General features: G+C 51.1%; 1 protein-coding gene across 1 annotated transcript in view; it reads right to left on the bottom strand.

The window, feature by feature from the left end:
- LOC115474632 (sulfotransferase 1C1-like) overlaps positions 1-23,114 on the bottom strand; it is a 92,857-nt gene extending 69,743 nt beyond the window's left edge. The window contains exon 1 of the mRNA XM_030210204.1: positions 22,873-23,114. The gene's annotated coding sequence lies outside the window, so the exon portion shown is untranslated. The remainder of the gene's footprint in view (positions 1-22,872) is intronic.
- Between the last annotated feature and the right edge of the window lie 582 nt (positions 23,115-23,696).

Raw genomic sequence — 23,696 nt, 5'->3', positions numbered from 1 at the left:
GGGGAGTTTGTTCCACGCATTGGGTGAGGCGAGACAGAAAGGGCGGAGCCTGGAGTTGGCGGTGGTGGAGAAGGGTACTGAAAGGAGGGATTTGTCTTGAGAGCGGAGGTTACGGGTAGGAACGTAAGGGGAGATGAGGGTTGAGAGGTAAGGAGGGGCTGCAGATCGAGTTCATTTGTAGGTTAGTAGCAGAAGCTTGAATTGAATGCGGTACCTGATCGGAAGCCAATGAAGTGACTTGAGGAGAGGGGTGATATGAGTGCATCGGTTCAGGCGGAAGATAAGACGTGCAGCAGAGTTCTGAATGGACTGAAGACACCACTACTCCTTCCTCTATCTCCCCCATCCCCTCTCCCTATCCTTCTCCATTCACTGTCCCCAAGTTCATATTTCATTCCCTTACCTGTTTGTAGTCTTAGTTTGTCTCTGTCCTGTGTACTGCTGCAGCGTGTTTGTGAAGACTGTTGTTTGCTGCTTGGAGAATGAGTGGCTAGAGGGTGTGGCAGGAGAGTTTGTAGTGGGACAGAGAGTGCTTGCAGTGTTTAGGAATCTACAGGCTATTAACCCTTCTACACTGTCCACCAGTATTTCTAATCTTTTCTCTATTGCTATATCAACCAAATCCGTCAATGAAGCTGTCTCTTCCTATAATACTATTCTGTCATCTACTCTGGACACTCTCGATCCTCCCGTGTCTCGTCCTGTAAAACGTACCAAACCCCAGCCTTGGCTGACCCCTACTATCTGCTACCTATGCTCTTGTGCCCGCTCTGCTGAACGCCTTTGGCTTAAATCTCGTGCCCATGCTGACTTCATACACTTCAAATTCTTGCTGACCTCCTTCCAATCTGCTCTCCAACTTGCCAAACAGGATTATTATATCCAATTGACTAATTCTATTGGTTTGAACCCTCGACGTCTCTTTGCCACGCTAAACTCTCTCCTCAAAGTGCCTTCTCCTCCTCCAGCTCCCCCTTCACTTTCTCCCCAGACTTTGGCTGATTACTTTCATGATAAGGTTCACAAGATTAAACTTGAATTTGCAACCAGCTCTCCTTCACCCCCTCTTCCCTTAGTCCACTCTCTCAACCCTCTTACCCCTGCCTCCTTTTCTTCCTTTTCCGAAATCACTGAAGAAGAAATTTTACTTCTACTTTCATCCTCAAAACTAACCACCTGCCCCACTGACCCTATCCCCACTCATCTACTCAACACTATCTCTCCTGCTGTCACCCCTTTCATCTGTCATATCCTCAATCTGTCACTTTCCACTGCGACTGTCCCTAATGCCTTCAAACATGCCGTAGTCACCCCACTCCTCAAAAAACCTTCTCTGGATCCTACCTCTCTTTCCAACTATCGCCCCATCTCCCTCCTCCCTTTCTTATCCAAGATACTAGAACGTGCTGTCCACCATCGCTGCCTCGACTTTCTTTCTTCTCAAGCTATTCTTGATCCACTCCAGTCTGGCTTTCGCCCCCTTCATTCAACTGAAACAGCACTTGCTAAAGTCTCCAATGATCTATTCCTAGCTAAATCCAAAGGGCTCTACTTTATCCTCATCCTTCTCGATCTTTTTGCTGCTTTTGACACTGTTGATCATAGCCTACTCCTTGGCACCCTGTCCTCACTTGGATTTCAGAACTCTGCTCTTTCCTGGTTTTCTTCTTATCTCTCACAGCGTACTTTTAGTGTATACTCAGGTGGATCCTCCTCTTCCTCTATCCCACTGTCAGTGGGTGTACCTCAGGGATCTGTCCTAGGACCTCTCCTTTTCTCCATCTATACTTCCTCTCTTGGTGCTCTGATCTCAGCCCACGGTTTTCAAAATCACCTTTACGCTGATGACTCCCAGATCTACCTCTCCACACCAGAAATCTCGTCAGAAATCCAGGCCAAGATATTTACCTGCCTGTCTGACATTGCTGCCTGGATGTCTCACTGCCACCTGAAGCTCAATATGTCCAAAACTGAGCTCCTTATCTTCCCACCTAAACCAACCTCTCCCCTTCCCCAACTCTCTATTTCTGTCGACAACACGCTCATTCTTCCTGTCTCTTCTGCTCGTAACCTTGGGGTCATCTTCGACTCCGCTCTCTCCTTCTCTGCACATATTCAACAGATTGCAAAAAACCTGTCGTTTCTTCCTCTATAATATTGCCAAAATTCGCCCTCTCCTTTCTGAACACGCTACCAGAACCCTCATCCACACTCTCATCACCTCTCGCTTGGACTACTGCAACTTGCTTCTCACAGATCTTCCACTCAGCCATCTCTCTCCTCTTCAATCTGTTCAAAATTCTGCTACATGATTAATATTTTGCCAAAGTCGCTATGCCCATATCAGCCCTCTTCTGAAGTCACTTCACTGGCTCCCTATCCATTTCCGTATACAGTTCAAGCTCCTCTTATTAACCTATAAGTGCATTCACTCTGCTGCCCCTCACTACCTCTCCACCCTCATCTCTCCCTACACTCCTTCCCAGGAACTCCATTCACTAGGCAGATCTCTCCTAATTGCACCCTTCTCCTCCATCACTAACTTCAGACTCCGTTCCTTTTATCTCGCCGCACCTTATGCCTGGAATAGACTTCCTGAGCCATTACGTCAAGCTCCATCCCTGGCCGCCTTCAAATCCGGGCTAAAGGCCTACCTGTTTGATGCTGCTTTTAATTCCTAACTTGTCACCTGCTCATAACCTTATCTTGTCTCCTCTCTTCGTCCCTTTTCCCTATGTGTCCTATCCGTCTGTCTACCCTTACCCCTTATTTGTCCTGTCTGTCTGTCCTGATTTAGATTGTAAGCTCTTTTGAGCAGGGACTGTCTTTTCTTCATGTTCAATTGTGAAGCGCTGCGTATGACTGGTAGCGCTATAGAAATGATTTGTTGTAGTAGTAGTGTGGCTCTGCTGTGTGTGACTGCATTGTTTGTCGGTGGTGGGAGAGCAAGTGTCAGCTTCTGTTTGTTGCTGCTGTGTTTCACCAAGTTGATAGGGAGAGGTGAGCACTGGTGTCACTGCATTGCACCTGTAGTGTGGGGAAATGGAGGCACTAAATGCACAGGTGGCTTACATGTTGGAGGACGAAGGGAGGCACCGCAGGAGGTACTCACGCCCATGAGTTTTCAGGCCCCGTAGCAGTTTCGTAGACCTCAATGACCTGCAGTGTCTCACTAGGTACCGCTTTGATAGGGCTGCCATTCAGCACCTTTGTGATCAGCTCCAACCCCTCCTGCAGCCCAGGACCCGTAGGAACAACCCCATCCCTGTGCACTTAAAGATCACTGCTTCTCTATCTTTTCTGGTCACTGGGAGTTTCCAGTCTGTCCTATCTGTGAACACGGGTCTCACTCAGTCTTCCATTTCTAACTGCCTCACCCAGTTCCTTTATGCCTTCCTTACCCACACCCCTGAGTACATCACCTTCCCCACCACCCCCCAGGCCCTGCAGAACAACATGGCTGATTTCTACACCATAGCTCACTTTCCCTCAGTCATAGGCGCCATTGACTGCACACACGTCGCACTCAGAGCCCCCCCCCCCCCCCCCCCCCCCCCCCGGGCACAAGAGGCCACTGATATGAACAGGAAAGCATTCCACTCACTCAATATGCAAGTTGTGTGTGATGCCCAGGGGGGGATTCTAGACATGTGTGCCCGATACCCAGGTTCCACCCATGACGCCTATATATTGCAGCATTCAGGAATCTTCTGCAGGTTTGAGCGAGGGGAGATCACCGGCAGATGGCTCCTAGGTAAGTGCAGCATGGATCTTCCCAAACTATACCTCCTCCACCGGGCAACCCTCAGCACTGTCTCCCTCCAGCTCACTCCACAACCCACTATTCCCCCCCCCCCCCCCAACATCCCCAAGGTACCCGCTCCAAACAATACACACTCATCTTTCTGATCCTGCTTCTCCCAAAGGTGACAGAGGCTACCCACAGCGGAGTTGGCTCATGACCCCCATAGTGCACCCACAAACAGGGTCAGAGGAGAACTACAACAGTAGACATCAGACCACCCATGGCATCATCGAGCGGACCTTCGGACAACTTAAAAACAGGTTCCGATGTCTGGACCGTTCTGGAGGGGAGCTCCTATACAGACCCAAAAGGTGACAAAGATATTCCTGGCCTGCAGTATGTTACATAATTTGGCAATGCGCAGAGGACAGGCCCTCCCAGACGAGCCACAGCCACCACAGCAGCAGGCCCCAGATGAACAGGATGAGGAGCCCCCTCCACCTCCCGCCCACAGAGCAGAGCAGAGCGCAAACCAGCTGGGGGTCAGAGCCAGGCAAAGACTGATCGAGACAAGTTTTTTGTGAGAGTAAGTTGACATTTATTTCTATAACATAGTATTTACACACCACCACCACCACCACCCCCCTCCCACCACCATCACCCACTCTGTGCATATTCCCCTCCCCCAACCCTCACCCCCCCCCAGCATGTCCATCACTTTCCCCGTCCCCTCCTACCCCTCCCACCGTGTTCCTTTGCAGCTGGTGCTGCAGGGGAACTCTGTTGAGAGTCCTCTCATGAGCTCCCACTTTCCTCTGTGTCCAGAAGGCAGCCTGCTGCCTCGGCTGCCCGTGGAAGTCCGGCCACTTTGTGGTCTGTGGCGTGCCCTGCAACCTGGGCACAGGACCCAGAAGGGGAGCTGGTGTGGTGGCTGCTGGACCAGTGGCTGGAGAGGCTGAGGATCTCAAGCTCCTCTTCTTAGCAGGTGGTTGCTGTGCAGTGGTGGAAGTAGATGCCACTTGTTGCTGCATCAGGGCTGTACTAGGTGCTTTCAGGTCACGGCGTAGGCCCTAGATGCTGTGCTCCAGCCGTTGGAGCTGCTGTACCACTTCACGTTGGGCCTGTACTGCTTCCCGTTGCACCTGGAGCGCTTCCCTTTGCAGCTCCAATTTCTGGCGCCGGTAGTCTTCCATGTGCACATTCTAGCCCAGCAATTGTGTGGCGAGGCGCAATAGCTGCCTTCTCTGGCTGGATGGCCTTTGCTGAGGAGGTGCCTCCCCTTCTGCATCTTCTTCTTCTTCAGTGTCACCATCGGGGATAGCCTCTGCTGCGGGTGGTGGAGGGAGAGCCTCTGCTGCAGGTGGAGGGAGAGCCGGCGCTGCTGCTGCTGCTACTGGGTCCTGTGATTCCACCCCATGGTCCTGTGTGCTTTCTTGTGCAGGCAAACTGGTTTGCTGCTCTGTGTGCTGGGGCTGGTGGCCACTAGGGCCAGCTTCTTCCTCTGACTGGCTGTCATCACCTTTATAGCAAAAGAGGAGGAAGTGTGTTGGTCAAAATAACCCACTTTTGTTTTTCAGCATTCATATACATAGCCCCACATGCAAAGCCCAACAAAGAGATTGTGAGGAATGGGATTGGCAGGCAAGCCACACATGTCATTGTACATGGTACAGAGCTGGAGACGAGGAGCGCAGTGTACTACAGAGACTGATGTGCAAGAGAGCCACACAGGCAGGTGGGTAGACATAGAACTGTGGAAGGAGTACACTGTTATGACCCGGTAGTAGTGAGCCCCTGTGCCCCGACTGAGCACGGCAGAGATGGAGTGACACCGCACTCGGTCAGGCAGCCAGACAACCCCTAGCTTCACCTGGAAAGCGACCACCGTTCACCGGGAGTTGAGCTCCCAGCTGCAGGTAGCCACCAGGACTTCTGGAACCGGCGGGGTTGCACGGCCACTGACCAGAATAGCAAGAAACAGACACAGTCCAGAACCAGAACTCCAACAGGCAAAGAATAGTCAATTCAGTCCAGGGTCAAGGCAGGCAGCAAACAAGCGTAATCCGAGAAGACTAGCCAAGGTCCGGTACACAGGAAATCAGGAACAGAAGAAAGTCGGTGAACAGCACTCCGACAGCAACTCCTCAGAACAAATGAGGCCGAAGCAACGAAGGACTGAAGGCAGGGCTTTAAGTAGTGGAGGAATTAGGCTCAAGTATGTGCAGCTGATTCAAGATGGCTGCCCCCATCAGCAGAGGTGCCTTCGTCCAAATATGGGCTTCCTTCCTGACCTCGTTACTCCAAGATGGCTGCCCCCTCCTGAGCTAGCCAAGATGGCTGCTGTCCTTGATCCAACCCGGATGACGGCTGCCTGACATAGGAAACCGACCCTCCTAAGACTGAACCTTGTCCCTCTTGAACGAAGCTGAGGAATGACTTAGCCGGGAGGAGCGTCGAACAGGTGAGGGACGTAACAGTATCTCCCCCGAAAAGCCCCCTCTTCTCCCCGGCCCGGGTCGAGTAGGGTGAAGGGAATGGTACTCAAGGACCAGGTCCGGAGCATGGACATTGGTTGCTGGCTCCCAGGAGTTGTCTTCTGGTCCGAAGTGCTTCCAGGACAGCAGGTAGAACAACTTTCCACCACGCAGCAACCGCCTCTGGCGTCCAGTTCTTAACATCCGCACCCTTCCGCGTGAGGTCCGTTAAAGGAGCTGTGATAAGGGAGTAGTCTTTGATAAACTGCCAGTAGTAGTTGGCGAATCCCAGGAATCTCTGCAAGGCCCGCAGACTCTGGGGAGCCGGCCAGTCATGGATTGCAGCCAGTTTCCCAGGGTCCATTTGCAATCCGATGGCAAAGACAATATATCCCAGAAAAGGCAGACTCTTCTTGTGGAAAGAACACTTCTCCAGCTTGGCATACAGCCGGTGCTCCCGAAGGCGCTGGAGCACAGTGCGGACATGGTCAACATGCTGTGACAGCGAGGTGGAGTAGATCAGAATGTCATCCAGGTACACGAACACGGAGGTGTAGAGCAGATCCTGGAAAATGATGTTGACAAAATTCTGAAACACCGCGGGAGCATTACATAGGCCAAACGGCATCACCCAGTACTCGAAGTGACCCTCATGAGTGTTAAACGCCGTCTTCCACTCATCCCCCTTCCGGATCCGCACCAGGTTGTAGGCCCCGCGCAGATCCAGCTTGGTGAAAATCTGGGCTCCTTGGAGGCGATCAAACAGCTCCAGAATGAGAGGAAGTGGGTACCGATTTTTCACCGTGATCTTGTTCAGGCCCCGATAGTCGATGCAGGGGCGAAGTGACCCGTCCTTCTTCGACACGAAGAAGAACCCGGCCCCTGCAGGTGAAGTAGAGGCCCGGATAAAGCCCTTGAGGAGATTCTCTCGGATGTATTCCCTCATAACACGGGACTCTTCATGGGACAGGTTGTACATGCGCCCACGGGGCGGATCGGTTCCCGGCAGGAGGTCTATGGCACAGTCAAAAGACTGGTGAGGTGGTAACGTGTCAGCCGCCCGGGCACTGAACATGTCCCGAAAATCCTGGTAGTCCTTGGGCAGCCCTGGCAAGCCCTCCTGCAGTGCTTGGAGCGGAGCAGAGCAGAGAGGCAGAGGGGGCTTGACCTGCTGGAGGCAGTGCTGGACACATCGGGAGCCCCATTGCCCGATCTCTCCGGTGGCCCAATCAATCACAAGGGCGTGTAGACGGAGCCAGGGCAATCCCAAAATCACCGGATGGATGGCTCGGGCGAGAACCAGGAACTGGATCTTTTCCTGATGTAAAGCCCCCACCTGCAGATGTATAGGTGAGGTAATCCGAGTGATGGTCCGGGGAAGACTATCCCCCTGGATGGAGGTGACCCGAAGCTCAGGCTGACAGGGCACCGTGGAACTCCCCAACTGCGCCAGGAACTCAGCGTCGATAAAGTTCCCTCCGGCCCCAGAATCCAGTAGGGCCCTGGTATAAACCTGACGTTCCTCGTCTTGGAGCAGGACAGGAACAGAGAGCAAATTGTCCGGAAGGGAGGCCAACCGGCCCAGAGCCACTCCCTTCATGGGGCTCGGGCCGGGGCATTTCCCGACCTCCCAGGCTTGTTTGGGCAGCTGCCCGAGAAATGGCCGGCCTCCCCACAATACAAACATAGATGGTTTTGGAGTCGATGATTTCTCTCCTCCCCGGACAGGCGATGCCGCCCCAGTACCATGGGTTCCTCCTTGGTTCCTTCCGAACCCTCTTCGAAGGACCTGGGCATCTCTGGGCAGCGGGGAAGGCCTCTGGATCTCTGCGGTGCCGGCTGCGTGGCCCTCTCCTGGGCTCGCTCCTGGAACCGGATGTCGATTCGTGTGCAGAGTGCAATAAGGGCGTCCAAAGTAGCAGGAATCTCTCTGCCAGCCAATTCATCTTTTATCTGGCCGTCCAGACCCTGCCAGAAAATGGCTGTTAAGGCCTCCTGGTTCCACCTGAGTTCCGCGGCCAAGGTACGGAACCGGACGGCATACGCCCCAACTGACCCGGAGCCCTGCTGGATCCGCAGCAGCTCCCCTGAGGCAGAAGAAGGTCGGCCAGGAACATCGAATACCATCCGGAACTGCCACAAGAACTCCTCCAGGTTTGCCAGAACCGGACTCTGCTGTTCCCACAGCGGGGACGCCCAAGCCAGCGCAGCACCAGAAAGCAGGGAGATGATGTAGGTCACCTTTATTTTGTCAGACGGGAAAGCCTCCGGTTGCAGCTCAAACAGGATCTGACACTGGTTCAGGAACCCCCAGCAAGCTACGGGAGTACCGTCAAAGCGAGGTGGCTCTGGAAGTCGCAGACGTGCAGCGGAAGTCTCCGCTCTAGAGCCTGGAGGGTCCGCAGCCACCTGCCGCTGGAGTCCTGGTAGCTGACTGCAGACCTCCTGCAAGGCGCTGGACAGGCGGGTTAGTTGCTCCTGCTGCTGGTGGAGAACCTGAGCCAGGTGAGACAGCTCGGACCTGTCTGGCGAGCTCATTGCTTTGGCCTACTGTTATGACCCGGTAGTAGTGAGCCCCTGTGCCCCGACTGAGCACGGCAGAGATGGAGTGACACCGCACTCGGTCAGGCAGCCAGACAACCCCTAGCTTCACCTGGAAAGCGACCACCGTTCACCAGGAGTTGAGCTCCCAGCTGCAGGTAGCCACCAGGACTTCTAGAACCGGCGGGGTTGCATGGCCACTGACCAGAATAGCAAGAAACAGACACAGTCCAGAACCAGAACTCCAACAGGCAAAGAATAGTCAATTCAGTCCAGGGTCAAGGCAGGCAGCAAACAAGCGTAATCCGAGAAGACTAGCCAAGGTCCAGTACACAGGAAATCAGGAACAGAAGAAAGTCGGTGAACAGCACTCCGACAGCAACTCCTCAGAACAAATGAGGCCGAAGCAACGAAGGACTGAAGGCAGGGCTTTAAGTAGTGGAGGAATTAGGCTCAAGTATGTGCAGCTGATTCAAGATGGCTGCCCCCATCAGCAGAGGTGCCTTCGTCCAAATATGGGCTTCCTTCCTGACCTCGTTACTCCAAGATGGCTGCCCCCTCCTGAGCTAGCCAAGATGGCTGCTGTCCTTGATCCAACCCGGATGACGGCTGCCAGACATAGGAAACTGAAACCGACCCTCCTAAGACTGAACCTTGTCCCTCTTGAACGAAGCTGAGGAATGACTTAGCCGGGAGGAGCGTCGAACAGGTGAGGGACGTAACATACACAGGACACAGAGGCTACAGCACAGAGGTATAGGAAAGAGATATGCACAGTTTGGTGATGGGGAAAAGAGGAGGGAGTGGGGAAGGCCCCCAAAGCTGTGGTAACTTACACACACATTGCTGGAACCCTCCCCCCCCCCCCCCCCCCCCGGCTACTCCCTGTGTCATGGTCTGTAAGGAATAGTGATTTGTATTGCATGTGGTGTTCTTACCCCTTCCCCTACTGAGGAGCACCACACTGTCTCCCACTTGTGTAAAACAGAGTGTAGTGCAGCACAACAGATACCCCAGCTTCCTAATGGTGAACCTACCCATGTGTCAAGGGACCCAATGCCATGGAACCCCTCCTGGGGCAAAAGCCCATGAATGATGCGCTCAATGGGAGTCAAGTTAGCAGTGTCATCTGGTGGGGGGGGGGGGGGATTGGCACCAGCCTTCCTGCTGACATCACTTCTCAGCCGGCGCCACTTCCGTTTGCAGTCTTCCACATCCCTGCCACAGTGGAAGACCGCGTTGAGTCAGTCCCTTACTGCCTCCCATTCTCTCTGCTTTGTTGTAGCAACCAGCCTCTGGCCCATGAGAGCAAAGAGATGCATGTGCCTCCTCTGGATTTCCTGAACCAGCAGTTCAATTTCAGGTCGCTGAAATTACCCTTGCGGGTGGGTGGTTGCTTTGGTGCCATTGTACCAATGCGATGCAAAGAATCGAAAATGCAGAGAAGGGCGCTTATTACATACTCTCCCAGGGATGCCCATGTAAGAACGCGATGGGTGTCCCTGAGAGAGTATGGAACTAATTTCGATTATTGACAAAATACTTAAACGTCCCCAGCTGCTCTGGTGATTTGGGCATCCTTATTTCGATTATGGGTAGGGAACTATGGACGTCCCCAGCTGCTCTCTGTTTTGGGCATCCTTATTTCGATTATGGGTGATAATGATAAACGTCCCCAGCTGCTCTTCCCATTTGGAAGTTTGCATTGGCGCCTCTTTAAAACAGCTTTCTCTGTGCTTGCACTTTAGTAGTTTTTCTTTAGATTATGGGGTGGTATTTCAAAGCGTTTTAGCTTCAGTTATAGTAAAACTTGTTTTTACCACTGTATGCTTTTGTACACCTGTTTGGGGGGGGGGGGGATTTTTTTGCCAATTCTTGAAAGATAACTGGTGTGTGGCCTTTGTACCTTTCCTTTCCAAAAGTTTCAGACTGGGTGTTAGCTGGTAGCTTAGCATATACTCTGCATTTTCTACATGTGACCAACTCTCCATTCTCTACCCTCCAAGAGCTCCTTGCTGTGTGTCATGTGCTCCCTCACTGCCCCCCATTCTCTCTCTCCTTTGTTGAAGCAGGCAGACTCTGATCCCTTGGAGCCAGTGGTGTGCTGGAGCCGGCTCGCAAGAGCCGGTTGTTAAATTTTCTTCCGACTTGCGAGCCGGTTGTTAAAAAACCGCAAGCCGGCTCTGGCTCTCCTCCCTCCCTCCGGATCCTGTCCCTCACCGAATCCTCGTCCTTTGAATTCTTTGGGGCAGGCAGTCTTGCCTGCCCGCTGCCAGCGCTGACTCTCCCCCGCTGCTGGTTCGCACTTTAAAAATTGCCGCCGAGACTTCTGCTGAAGTCTCGGCGGTCATTTTGAAGCACGATCTGGCAGCAGGGGAGAGTCAGCACTGGCAGCGGGCAGGCAAGACTGCCTGCCCCAAAGAATTTAAAGGACAAGGAGTCGGTGAGGGACCGGATCCGGAGGGTGGGAGGAGAATTCGCTGAACAACTCAGGAGGGGGTGGCAGGGGAATGAAGGGAGTCGCTGGGCATGGTGAATGGAGGGGAGAGAAGGGTCACTGGGTATGGGTACATGCAGGGGAGAGGAGGGTCACTGCTGGACAGGGCGGATGGAGGGCAGGGAAAAAGAGGGTCACTGGGTATGGGTGCATGCAGGGCAGGGGAGAGGAGGGTCACTGCTGGACATGGGTGGATGGAGGGCAGGGGAAAGAAGGGTCACTGGGTATGGGTGCATGCAGGGCAGGGGAGAGGAGGGTCGCTGCTGGACATGGGTGGATGGAGGGCAGGGGAAAGGAGGGTCACTGGGTATGGGTGCATGCAGGGCAGGGGAGAGGAGGGTCGCTGGGTATGGGTGCATGCAGGGCAGGGGGAGAGAAGGGTCGCTGGACATGGGTGGATGGAGGGCAGGGGAGAGGAGGGGAGAAAGAAGAAATGCTGGACATGGATGGAGGGGAGGGAAGAGTGAGGAAGGAGATGAGATGAGGGGAAAGGAAGAGAGGAGAAAAACTGCACATGGATGAAGAAAATAGGCAGAAGCTGAGGACCAGAAATGAAGAAGAAAGGAGGAAAGGAAAGAAATAAATGGAAAGGAAGCCCTGGAAACGGAGTTAAGAGGACAGATAGCAGCAGAATCGGATACTGGGCCAGCATGATCAGAAAAACAGTCACCAGACAACAAAGGTAGAAAAAAAATCATTTTATTTTCATTATAGTGTTTGGAATATGTTCACTTTGAGAATCAGGTGCTCAACATTAAAAGTTTTACTTATTTATGGCATTTTATCCCACATTAAACATGAATTAGATTGGAACCTGGGATCATTTAATTTCTTTTTCCTGGAGAGAGTAATGCATTGCCCCCCCCCCCCCCCCAGGCTCTCTTCCCAGCTATAACCAGCTCTGCAATTTTGGAGGGGGGGGCACGGACGGGGGGGGGGGGGGCGCAGAGGTAGATTGGGGGGGGGGGCGCAGAGGTAGATTGGGGGGGGGGGCGCAGAGGTGGACCTGGGAGAGAGCCTGTTGTTAAACATTTACCAGCACACCACTGCTTGGAGCCAACAGATTCTTGCACCACAAGTTCAAGGTAAGCTCATACCTCTCAGCTACCTCTTCCCTTTCTGCTGTGTAGGTGCTAAACAATCACTTCTTGCATCTTGCAGGACAGCTGGTCAAGAGGATTGCAAGAGACAGCAGTGGACTGTAATACACTGGACTCTGAGAGCCATGATTGCTTGTTGTCTTGTTTTCTATTGGACACACTCACTTGTGGCTGCCTGTGGGGTGGGAGAGGGGAAGAGGCCCTGAGAATGGATATGTACATCCCTCATGGTCAAGGGCTCCCCATTCTCTGTATGTTCTCTGCATTCAAATCTTACCTCTATTTTCACCAGGTTCACGGGTATCCACAGCTGGTAGTTTTTCTCCCACTTTGCACCTCATGTGTCTTCCTGCTAGGTTCCATTCTTCTTTATGTGGTGAACCCCATTTCCCTTTTATGAAGTACCCACCCATTCTCACCTTAAGTCATGGTGAGGGAGAGGGGTTCTGGTTACAGTTCCTATTCTAAATTACCTGCAGGTGGCTACAGCCTGGTGCCTATATAATTCCCCTAGCCTGTGCCCTTCTGTACCTGATATATTATATTGCAATTGTGATGAAGTAAACATCTATCTAATGCTTTTACCGTTGTTTTCCCTTTTCTCCTCAACACTATATACCATTGCTGATACATTCAATGTGAAAAGATGACCCAGCTGTTTCTAGCTCCTTCCTTGCCCTCACCTATGTGGTTTGGTTGTGGGTAAGGGTGTCTGGTGATCAGAAAGCAAACATCGTCTATGCGCTACCTATGGTTATCTGCAAGTTTCTACTTAGCAGATCACTAGTGCTAGACAACATACCTATTATTTACACAATTCTGTGCTGTGGAGCTCTATGGTAAGGAGGGGGGAGAGGCTGGATGGGCATTTCTGTTCCTCCAGATAATACTGGTCAAAATTCAGCAAAGGAATGTAGTAATAATAATCAGCTGAAATGAGCTAAACTAACCCAATGATTCAAAAGTGTGTGGTGACAACTGTGTAACCTTTTCTTTTTTTAAAGTGGAAAAAAAAAAACCTCAGTAGTCACAGCTTGGCAACAATGTACACAAAGCACTCAAATGGCAGCGTTATTTTGACTGCGTTCTTATTACTGGTCAAAAAACTAAGTGGAGTTTTTTGACCAGTGATAAGAACGCAGTCAAAATAACGCTGCCATTTGAGTGCTTTGTGTACATTGTGTACAGGAGCTTAGTCAAGATCGGGAGGCGGGGCTGGTGGTTGGGAGGCGGGGATAGGGCTGGGCAGACTTATACGGTCTGTGCCAGAGCCGGTGGTGGGAAGCGGGACTGGTGGTTGGGAGGCGGGGATAGTGCTGGACAGACTTGTACGGTCTGTGCCAGAGCCGGGGTTGGGAGGCAGGGCTGGGGAGGTGAGGATAGTGCTGGGCAGACTTATACGGTCTGTGCCTGTGCCAGAGCCGGTGGTTGGGAGGTGGGGCTGGTGGTTGGGAGGCGGGGATAGTGCGGGGCAGACTTATACGGTCTGTGCCCTGAAGAGCATAGGTACAAATCAAAGTAGGGTATACACAAAAAGCAGCAAATATGAGTTATCTTGTTGGGCAGACTGGATGGACCGTGCAGGTCTTTTTTCTGCCATCATCTACTATGTTACTATGTTACTATGTTTTGCCAAGCTGTGACTACTGAGGTCTTTTTTTCCACTTTAAAAAAGAAAAAGTTACACACTTGTCACCACACACTTTTTAATCATTGGGTTAGTTTAGCTCATTTCATTTCTGTTCCTCAACAGAAATGCCCACCTAGCCTCCCCCCCCCCCCCCCCCCTTACCATACAGCCATGCAGTTTGGAAGGAACAGGTGGCCTTCTCTATGGCCACACTTACGACACATATGTACCAAAGTTTCTCTGTCACAGTTCACCTGTCATGCAACCCAGATTGCTGACTCCTCTCACATCAACCCCAGCATTTGATAATATGTAGTGCACAAAGTAGATACACTTACTGTCAGCACGTCCCCCTCCAGCCACCTCCATCTGCACTGTCCGCTCCTGGATCTGTACCGGTCCGTGCTGTTTGAACAGCCCTCCATGCTGTCCGTCTCGACTTCCACACCAGTCTGTGCTGTTTGAACAGCCGTCCGTGCTGTCCGTCCTGAATTCCACACCAGTTAGTGCTCTTTGAACTATCGTCCGTCTTGATATCACCTCCAGTATCTGTCCCCCTGGGAAACCAGCCAACCTTGTTCTGACGGTAAGTCCAAAGTTCCCAGGAGCAGTTATAGCATACTTCAAAACCCATTGTTCTGGTTGTGCTTCTTCCCCTCAGTAAGGGTAAATACAAAAGAAAAACTATTATCTCCTCTTTTACCTCGGGCTATCTCCCAGCTTCACAGTCCTGGAAGCCAGGGTCACTGGGATAGTTCAGTTCACAACACTGCCCCAAGATCCTTTAGTAAAGTTTCAGTTCAAAGCCCCTGCTTCAGCATACAGTTCTTCCCCCCACCCTAGGTTAATTCTCAATACCCGTAACCCAGTAGAATCATCAGTCTTATTGATATCAAATTCAGTCTTTTCCCCTTTCTCTCTTAAGTACAATCAAGAGACCGGGTTCAACTTCACCACCCTCTTTGCCAGCCAATAACTCTCTGACAACCACCCACTTAGTTCAGACTGACCTGACCTAGAGGCATTGATACTAATACCAGTCTTGGTTTAGCAGTCTCTTTCTCTCTCGGCAGCACTCCCACATGCAATAATTCCTCTTTGTCTTTCAGGCATACCTCTCCTGAGTCTGGAACAGAAACCTCCATCTGCTCCTCCTCCCCCTCCTCCATCTCTCCCTCTCCTCTTTGTACAAATTCCTCCCACTCCATAGAGTCATTCCCCACCCTCTTCTCCCCTTGATTATCCTCCATCTCCCAATCCTCTCTTGACCCTACTGCCTCCTGGGGATTGTAGTTCCGCTTCCTGTGTTCCCTCCTCTCCTGCAAGAGGCGCTGGGTTCTGTAATTCTCCCCTCATACAGGGCGCCCTCTCACACCCAGGAAATTGTGGTCCTTGTAGTTTCCTGTTCTTAGAACCTTAGCTCCCCTCCTACCGATTCTTTCCCCTCCTTGTTAGCCTACCGCATTGCCGACACCTCCAGCCTCATCGCTGACACCTCCTGCAGCAACTGGTTTTGGCTATTCACCAGTTGCTGCAGGAGGCGCAGTGATGGGGCTGGTGCTGGGGATGGTGTGAAGAGGGCTGGAGGTGTTGGGCTCTCCTCCTCGAGGGGAGGCATATCATGCCAGGGGTCCTCCTCCTCCTCCTGCTCGACCACCGCTGCAGGTAGTCCTGCCTCCTCCTCCTGCTCCTCCTCCTCCTGCTGGCGCTCTGTGTATGTAAAAGGATTGTCTTTGAGATCAGTGCATTCAACATGGCTTGCATAGTGCAGGAGCTGGCTGGCATGAGGCAGGAATGGGGAAAGGTGGGGTCAGTGGTGAGCCCTGGGCTAGACACATGGGGTATGAGACGCATGAGATGACATGACAGGGAACCCTGGAAGCTGATCTGAAAAGGGAGTACACTATAAGATGTGTTGGCAGGGAACACTTATTCCTCCAAAAAGAAGGTCCAAGTCTCCTGCAAAACGCATAAAACAACAAAGAAAGTGGAAGAAAAACCAAAATAGACCAGCATGTTAGCATTTTGAGTTGTGACTATGGTAGGATGACCATTTTGGGGTGGAAGCACTATTTCTTTACATTACTTTCAAATCATGCTATGACATCCACTAAGAGCAGGACATCAGGCAAGAATACCATGAAACAGTATCCACCCCAGAAAAGGGGATACAGAAGTGAGGCATGTCATCTCATTCATCTCAGAGGAGGTTTGTTGGAAGTTGCAGCCACACTCATGGGAGGGTAGCAGCAACCTCAGGCCTTGATCTGGGACAGAGGTGTTATGACTTACTAGTTGCCTATTAGCCACATGGAAACTGATATTGTACACGACATTTGCATTATTAAATAAATACATTTACAAATGAGTAGAGATGCCCTGTTTACAATACTTACGTTGAGACGTGAGGCGCCGTCGCACGCTCCTAACAAGATTGGGGCTGTCATGCCGTCTACGCCGGAACTTAGGGACTCCAGGTCCCTCTGAATTCCAAAACGTCTGCAAGATACAAGTTTGTACACCAGGAGTCAGGTGATGGCCCTTCTTCCTTTCACAAAACAAATTCATTTGGCAGCCAAATTGTAGAGACACGCAACAGTGATTTTGGGGGGGGGGGGGGGGGGCATTATATTGGTACAGGTGATGTCATTGAGATGGACATGAGGACAGAGAGTACCATTTGTGTGCAGTAACATAGTAACATATATTGTAAGGATGTGCGAATGTTTTTCCTTTCTAGTACATAGATCCTATTAATGAATGTGCATGTGCACATACCGTATCACTGATTTTCCTTGAATACAGACTACATTTAGTGCTTACATTGCTGAGGGGGCTCTTAAATGTGGTGCTACAGGAGGGGGACCTGATAGCCTAGGAACAGTGGGGGGGGGGGGGGGTGAAAAAAAGCACTTACCTTTCCAGCCTTTCTCGTATCTGTGTCCATGTTCTAATGGACACAGTCCTGGGGACAGGTGGTGGTGGTACATGAAGAGCCTGCGCCGGTGCCTCAGGCAAAGCTCCACGAGGAGCAGACCCTCCGCCAAGCTAAAGTTGGGTTCTCTACGAAGCGCCATGTTTCTCAGTGAATAACCGTTGAAAAACGTGCATCGCCTTATATGGACGTCCATGCGTGATGGATGTCCTTACATGCACAGTTCCATATATAGACGAGTCGGCACATGGACGTCCTGCTCCATATATGATGGGTTGGCACGTGGATGACCATCACACATGGACCATCATCACGAGTGCGGGGCGTTATTTGGATGAGTACGTGTTCATACTTGCAGAGCCTTCCTTATATAGTAACATAGTAGATGACGGCAGAAAAAGACCTGCACGATCCATCCAGTCTGCCCAACAAGATAAACTCACATGTGCTACTTTTTGTGTATACCTTACCTTGATTTGTACCTGTCCTTTTCAGGGCACAGACCATATAAGTCTGCCCAGCACTATCCCCGCCTCCCAACCACCAGCCCCGCCTCCCACCACCGGTTCTGGCACAGACCATATAAGTCTGCCCAGCACTATCCCCGCCTCCCAACCACCAGTCCCGCCTCCCACCACCGGCTCTGGCACAGACCATATAAGTCTGCCCAGCACCAACCCTGCCTCCCGCCACCAGCTCTGCCACCCAATCTCGGCTAAGCTCCTTAGGATCCATTCCTTCTGAACAGGATTCTTTTATGTTTATCCCACGCATGTTTGAATTCCGTTACCATTTTCTTTTACAGATTATTATCAAGTTTACGAACCTCTTCAAATCCTATATAATAAAAAGCACATCCAACGTTCTGAAGCTGACTCCGTGGCCACTGCCTGGAAGCATTCCTGCTCTCTGTATCCATCTCCTGAATTGACATCACGTACTTCCGGGTGCGTCACCAGCAGCAGTGCCCAATCACATGATAGCAGCACGAGGCACCTCCAGCGTTCTGTGGCTGACTGCAGTGAAGGGTTCGTAACGGGGGGGACCAGAGCACACAGAGAGAGAAGTGCCGAGCCTGCATGCCTTTTCCCGCTGCTGCTGCCAGCCGCCGTAACCCCGACTTGGTACATGAAGATGACTTCTAAAACCCCAATGCACACTCCCGCTGACCTTATCTCTCCTCTCCAACTTCCAACCCCTGCCCTCCCCCTACTCCCCGACCGACTCCCTCCCGAGTCACCGTTCAACCACCCCATACTCTCCCCCCTCCCGTCACGACTCCTTTGGATGTAGAGGACCCCACCCTCTCCCCCCGACTTCCAGGGTCGTCGTCTCTCCGTTACTCCCTCCCTCCCTTCCAGTTCCAGGCACCCTCCCTCCGAATTTCAAAAGACATCTTCACTTACATCATTGGAGTTAAAGTGGCCCTTCTCTCTCTCTCTCTCTCTCTCTCTCTCTCAGGACATGAGAGAGAAAAGGGCTGAGTCTGCACGCTTTGGTCCGCTGCTGCCGGCCACTTTAACACCGACGATGTAAGTGAAGATGAATTTCCCCCCCACACACACACACGCTGGCCCCCCTCCAAGCCCCCTGCCACACCCTCTCAATTCACCACCACCCTCAAAGCCACCCACCACTCCCTCCAACTTTGCCAGCACGGGACATCCCCCCCGCCCCCCCAAAAAAAAGAATTAAAAAAACAAACTACAGCACCACACTAATACGAGCCAGCAACAACACAGGAAAAACCCTGGAACTCGGAGGGAGGGGGGAGGGGAAGACCCTGGAACTCGGAGCAAGAGGGAGGGACCCTGGAACTCGGGGGGAGGGGACGATCCTGGAACTCAGAGGGAGGAAGGGACCCTGGAACTCGGAGGGAGGGAGGGGACTACCCTGGAACTTGGAGGGAGGGGAGAGGGGACGACCCTGGAACTCGGAGGGCGGGGGGAAGGGCACGACCCTGGAGGGGACACCCCTGGAACTCGCAGGGCGGGGACAACCCTGGAAGAGGGAAGGAGGGGACGACCCTGGGACTGGGAGGGAGGGGGAGGCCCCTGGCACACACTCTTTCTCACACACACAGACTCCCTCTCTCGCAGACACACTCGCACCCAGTCTCACTCTCTCTCTGTCACACACACACACTTGCACATTCACTCTCTCTCACAGAGTCACTCACACACACACTCTTACAAACATACACACTCCGAGGAAAACCTTGCTAGCGCCCGTTTCATTTGTGTCAGAAGCGGGCCTGTTTTATTAGTATACACAATAAAATATGTATGTTCCTTATATTTCCCATAGCTGCATGTTGCACAAGTACAGTGCATGTAGTTGCGGACATCCAGGTACGGGAAAAATAAGGGACATTCATAAGTGGAGGAGTGGCCTAGTGGTTAGGGTGGCGGACTTTGGTCCTGGGGAACTGAGGAACTGAGTTCAATTCCCACTTCAGGCACAGGCAGCTCCTTGTGACTCTGGGCAAGTCACTTCACCCTCCATTGCCCCATGTAAGCCGCATTGAGCCCGCCATGAGTGGGAAAGCGCGGGGTACAAATGTAACAAAACAAAAAAATAATGTAAAGTACAGTATCAAGGACGTGTTTCTCACAGAACTGCCGAAGGACGTCCCTCTTACAGGCCCGCTGTCCTTCGATGGGCCTAGTAAGATGGACATCCTTCGGCAGTTCTGTGAGAAACACGTCCTTGTTACTGTACACTTATGAATGTTCCTTATATTTCCTGTACCTGGATGTCCGCAACTACTTGCACTGTACTTACGGAACAACCAGGTATAGTAATAAGGACGTCTTTCTAGAACCAGCGAAGGACATTGATATGACAAATTGGCAAATACAGTGAATGTTTTAGGGACGTCCTTTCACGGTTCTGGAAGATGGGCGTCCTTTTTACTATACTTTGGGTTTCCCTGATTTGGGCATTTTGCACTGTGATAATGGAATGTCTAAGGACGTCCATACTATTTTTCGATTATACCTACCTGATTTTGGCCATCTTCACGAGGGCATCCTAATTCATACTTGGATGACTGTCACAATTGTGGCCATGATCCCTCTTTGACTTAGGGCCGGTCTTAGGGCGGTGCGAGCAGGGCGACCGCACAGGGCCTCGTGCTCTAAGGGGCCCTGCGCGGCGCGCCTCCTCCTTCCCGCCCTCGGCCCGACCGGCAGCCCTCCTCCGTTCCGTTCCTCCCTCCTCCTCCGTTCCGTTCCCCCCCTCCGCTCTGTCCCCCCCTCTGGTCCGCCCCCCCACGCAAGAGTGTTGAACCTGTCCTTTTTCTTTCAGTAGCAGCGAGCGACGTGAAGACACTGCTTCAAGTTCTCCCTTTCCTCTTCACACAGTGTCTGTCCCGCCTTTATGATGACGTATTTCCTGTTTCCGCGAAGGCGGGATGGACACTGTATGAAGACAGGGAAGGGAGAACTTGAAGCTGGCGAGCTTGCAGTGCCTTCACGTCGCTCGCTGCTACTGAAAGAAAAAGGACAGGTTCAACACACTTGTGGGGGGGGGGGAACGGAGAGGACTTGGAGGGCTGTTGGGGAGCTGAGGGAGCGCAGGGAGAATCGCTGGCCATGGATGGGATGGGATGGGAGGGCAGGGGGAGGGAGAGGGGAGCTGAGGGAGGGCAGGGAGAATCGCTGGCCATGGATGGGATGGGAGGGCAGGGGGAGGGAGAGGGGAGCTGAGGGAGGGCAGGGAGAATCGCTGGCCATGGATGGGATGGGAGGGGAGGGAGAGAACAGATCGCTGGACATGGAGAGGAGGGTGGGGGGAGAGAACAGATGCTGGAGGGGAGGGGAGAGAAGAAATTGCTGGACATCAGGACATGGATGGATGGATGGAGGGGAGTGAGGAAATTGCTGGACAGGGATGAGGAGAGGGGAGGGCAGGGGTAGAGAACATAAGGACACAGGAGGATGCTGGACATGGTGAGTGAAAAAATATCAAATGGAAAGAAGACACTGCATAAAACAGAAGACACTGGGACCAAAGTGAATAGAAAAACTAAATGATCAGACAACAAAGGTAGAAAACATTTTTTTAATTCAGAATTTATTAATTGGAATATGTCAGCTTTTGGAAATGTGAATCTGTGATATTTTGCATGTAAGTTTCAATTTTTCTAGTATTGCTGCATGCTGAGTCTGACTTCTTGCGGTAACTTTCCAGTTCAGAAATTTGCCTTCATATCTGTTGTGTCATGTGTTTTTCATGTGTGATCAAGGTGCAGTATTTTGCTAGCGTGTAGTATTTGCAGCCCTTTTTGTTTTGTTTTGTTTTTTGTTTCACTAGGTTGTGTATTGGTGTTTTAGAGCCTGGTGTAATTATAGTGCTGCCTTTCCACGCATAAGGTTGTAGCTCATCCTGTCCTTGGAATTAGTGCTGTTATGGTTTGGTAAGGTTATGAGTGTGTTTTTGCACAAGTTTGTGTATAGTGTTTTGCAGTGGAGAGATTGTGTGTTGGCCTTACTGAGGTGGCACCAAAATATCAGAAAGGGTGTAGAGCCTAAATCATGACACACTACCACTTGAAGGATCTATATATGGTTGTTAATAAAAGGAGCTCATTGTGAACACTATCCACCCTAAAAAGGTGTTTTGTGGCTCTACATGAGAATTGTGATATGATCCCTTGTTTCATATTGTTGATGGTCTGCATTTTCCGTATGGGTGGTATATTGGTGTATTAGGATCTGCCCAGTGTAATATTTATGGTACAGTAAGGTTCTGAGTGTGTTTTTGCACAAATTTGTGCATAGTGTTTTGCAGTTGAGCTATTGTGGACGCACTCGCAGAGGACTTATTCCTGGTCAAAGAAGCTCCTGGCTGTCGCTGTGAACCGGGTCTGCCCCAGCTGATGTTAAGAGCCTGGATGATGTAAGGACCGGTGATGATGTATGTATAGTGTATTTATTGCTTCTTTTCCTTGTCTAAGAACTCTTAGCATTGCATAGATGTAGAGACCAGTGATGTAATGATTGTTTATATACGTAGCTAATCATTGTGTGTATATAGCTAACCATTGTATATATCTTAATCATTGTAGATTTTAGCACCTCTAATAAAGGTCTCATTTACCTAATACGAATCCAAAAGAATTTACGGTAATTATTGCGTAGTCTGCGTTAGTGAGACAGGCTGTAAATCCATAGCAGTATACCTTTTCTCTGCAAATCAAGCCCTGAAAACATTAAGTGCCTCATATGAGGAGGCTAAACCTTCCCATTCCTAACCATGATCTTCCCCGCCTGCTCACTCACTCACCGGCTGTCACCTCCACCAGGGCCACCAAGAGGGGGGTAGGGGAGGGGAAAATTCCATGGGCTTGGCCTCCAAGGGGGGACGTGGGTCTGGCACTGGTTAGCTTCTTCCTGCCTGCCTGCTTCTGGGTCTGACTTCTCCTTCTCCTGCGTGCCACCCAAAACCTGGATGATTGCATTAGCATGATGTTGCATTAATGCAATCATCCGGATCCTGACTCCCGTCACAGTCAGGAGCAGAAGAGGACAGACCGTGGGAACTGGAGGGGAAGAGGGTATGGAATCAGGACTTCAAGGCGGAGAAAGGGGGAAGAAAAAAGTATGATTATGCAACTCAGTTCCAGACACCTGTGTTCCAATCTGGAGAACCATAGATTCAGCTTTATCAAAGCAGCTCATTCTTTCTCTACTCTGCTTTTCTTGTGCACTCAGATGCACCAACACATACACACACAACTTGTAGTGTACATAATTCCTGCCTTGCAGCACTCTTTGCTATTCTTGTATTGACACCTACATATGAAAAACCATATCAGTGTATCTCAGTCCAGCTGACTGTCAGGATCCTAACCTTCCCCAGACATTGCCAAAGCCAAGACAGCAGAGAGAAGCAGAAAACTGTTGGATAAGTGGAATAGAGTGAGTTCCTGTGGAAACCAACTTACCACACAGTCCGTCCTGGGATGTCCCTCAGCCTTCCTGAATCTCTTGGGAAGCAGGTCTGTGTTTGTCACGGCTTCTAGTCAAAAGCAAGCAGGAAAGACTAGAGGTGGCTTCTCTTTCCTCAGTCAAGCAGGAAGTGTCCTAAAATTGTCTACACCACCAATAAACTTGTGTAATGGAAATTGCATGAGCAGATAAGGCATTGGAAAGAGAAGGGAGGCAGAAAAGAAGTGAGAAGCATTTACAGGGACGACTTCTTCATGACTGATGATAAATAAACACTGAGGAAAAGTGGCAAAGGAGGTTCCCTGGACAACAGCCAAAACCTATGGCAGATCATATGCTGGAGTATATCCAGACTTTGTATTGCACAGCACTGAAACAGCAAACAGGATGCTAGGAATTATTAGGAAAGGGATGGTAAATAAGACCAAGAATATTATTTTTATTTTATTTTTGTTACATTTGTACCCCGCTCTTTCCCACTCATGGCAGGCTCAATGCGGCTTACATGGAGCAATGGAGGGTTAAGTGACTTGCCCAGAGTCACAAGGAGCTGCCTGTGCTTGAAGTGGGAATCGAACTCAGTTCCTCAGTTCTCCAGGACCAAAGTCCACCATTTTATAATGCCTCTGTATCACTCCATGGTGAATCCTCACCTTGAGTATTGTGTTGGTCGCTGTATCTCAAAAAAGATATGGCGGAATTAGAAAAGGTTCAAAGAAGAGCGACCAAAATGATAAAGGGGATGGAACTCCTCATATGAGGAAAGCCTAAAGAAGTTAGGGCTCTTCAGCTTGGAAAAAAGATGGCTGAGGGGAGATGT

The sequence above is a fragment of the Microcaecilia unicolor genome, chromosome 7 (assembly GCF_901765095.1).
Source record: "Microcaecilia unicolor chromosome 7, aMicUni1.1, whole genome shotgun sequence".
NCBI classification, from domain to species: Eukaryota; Metazoa; Chordata; class Amphibia; order Gymnophiona; family Siphonopidae; genus Microcaecilia; species Microcaecilia unicolor.
This window is presented reverse-complemented; position numbering and strand designations above follow the sequence as displayed.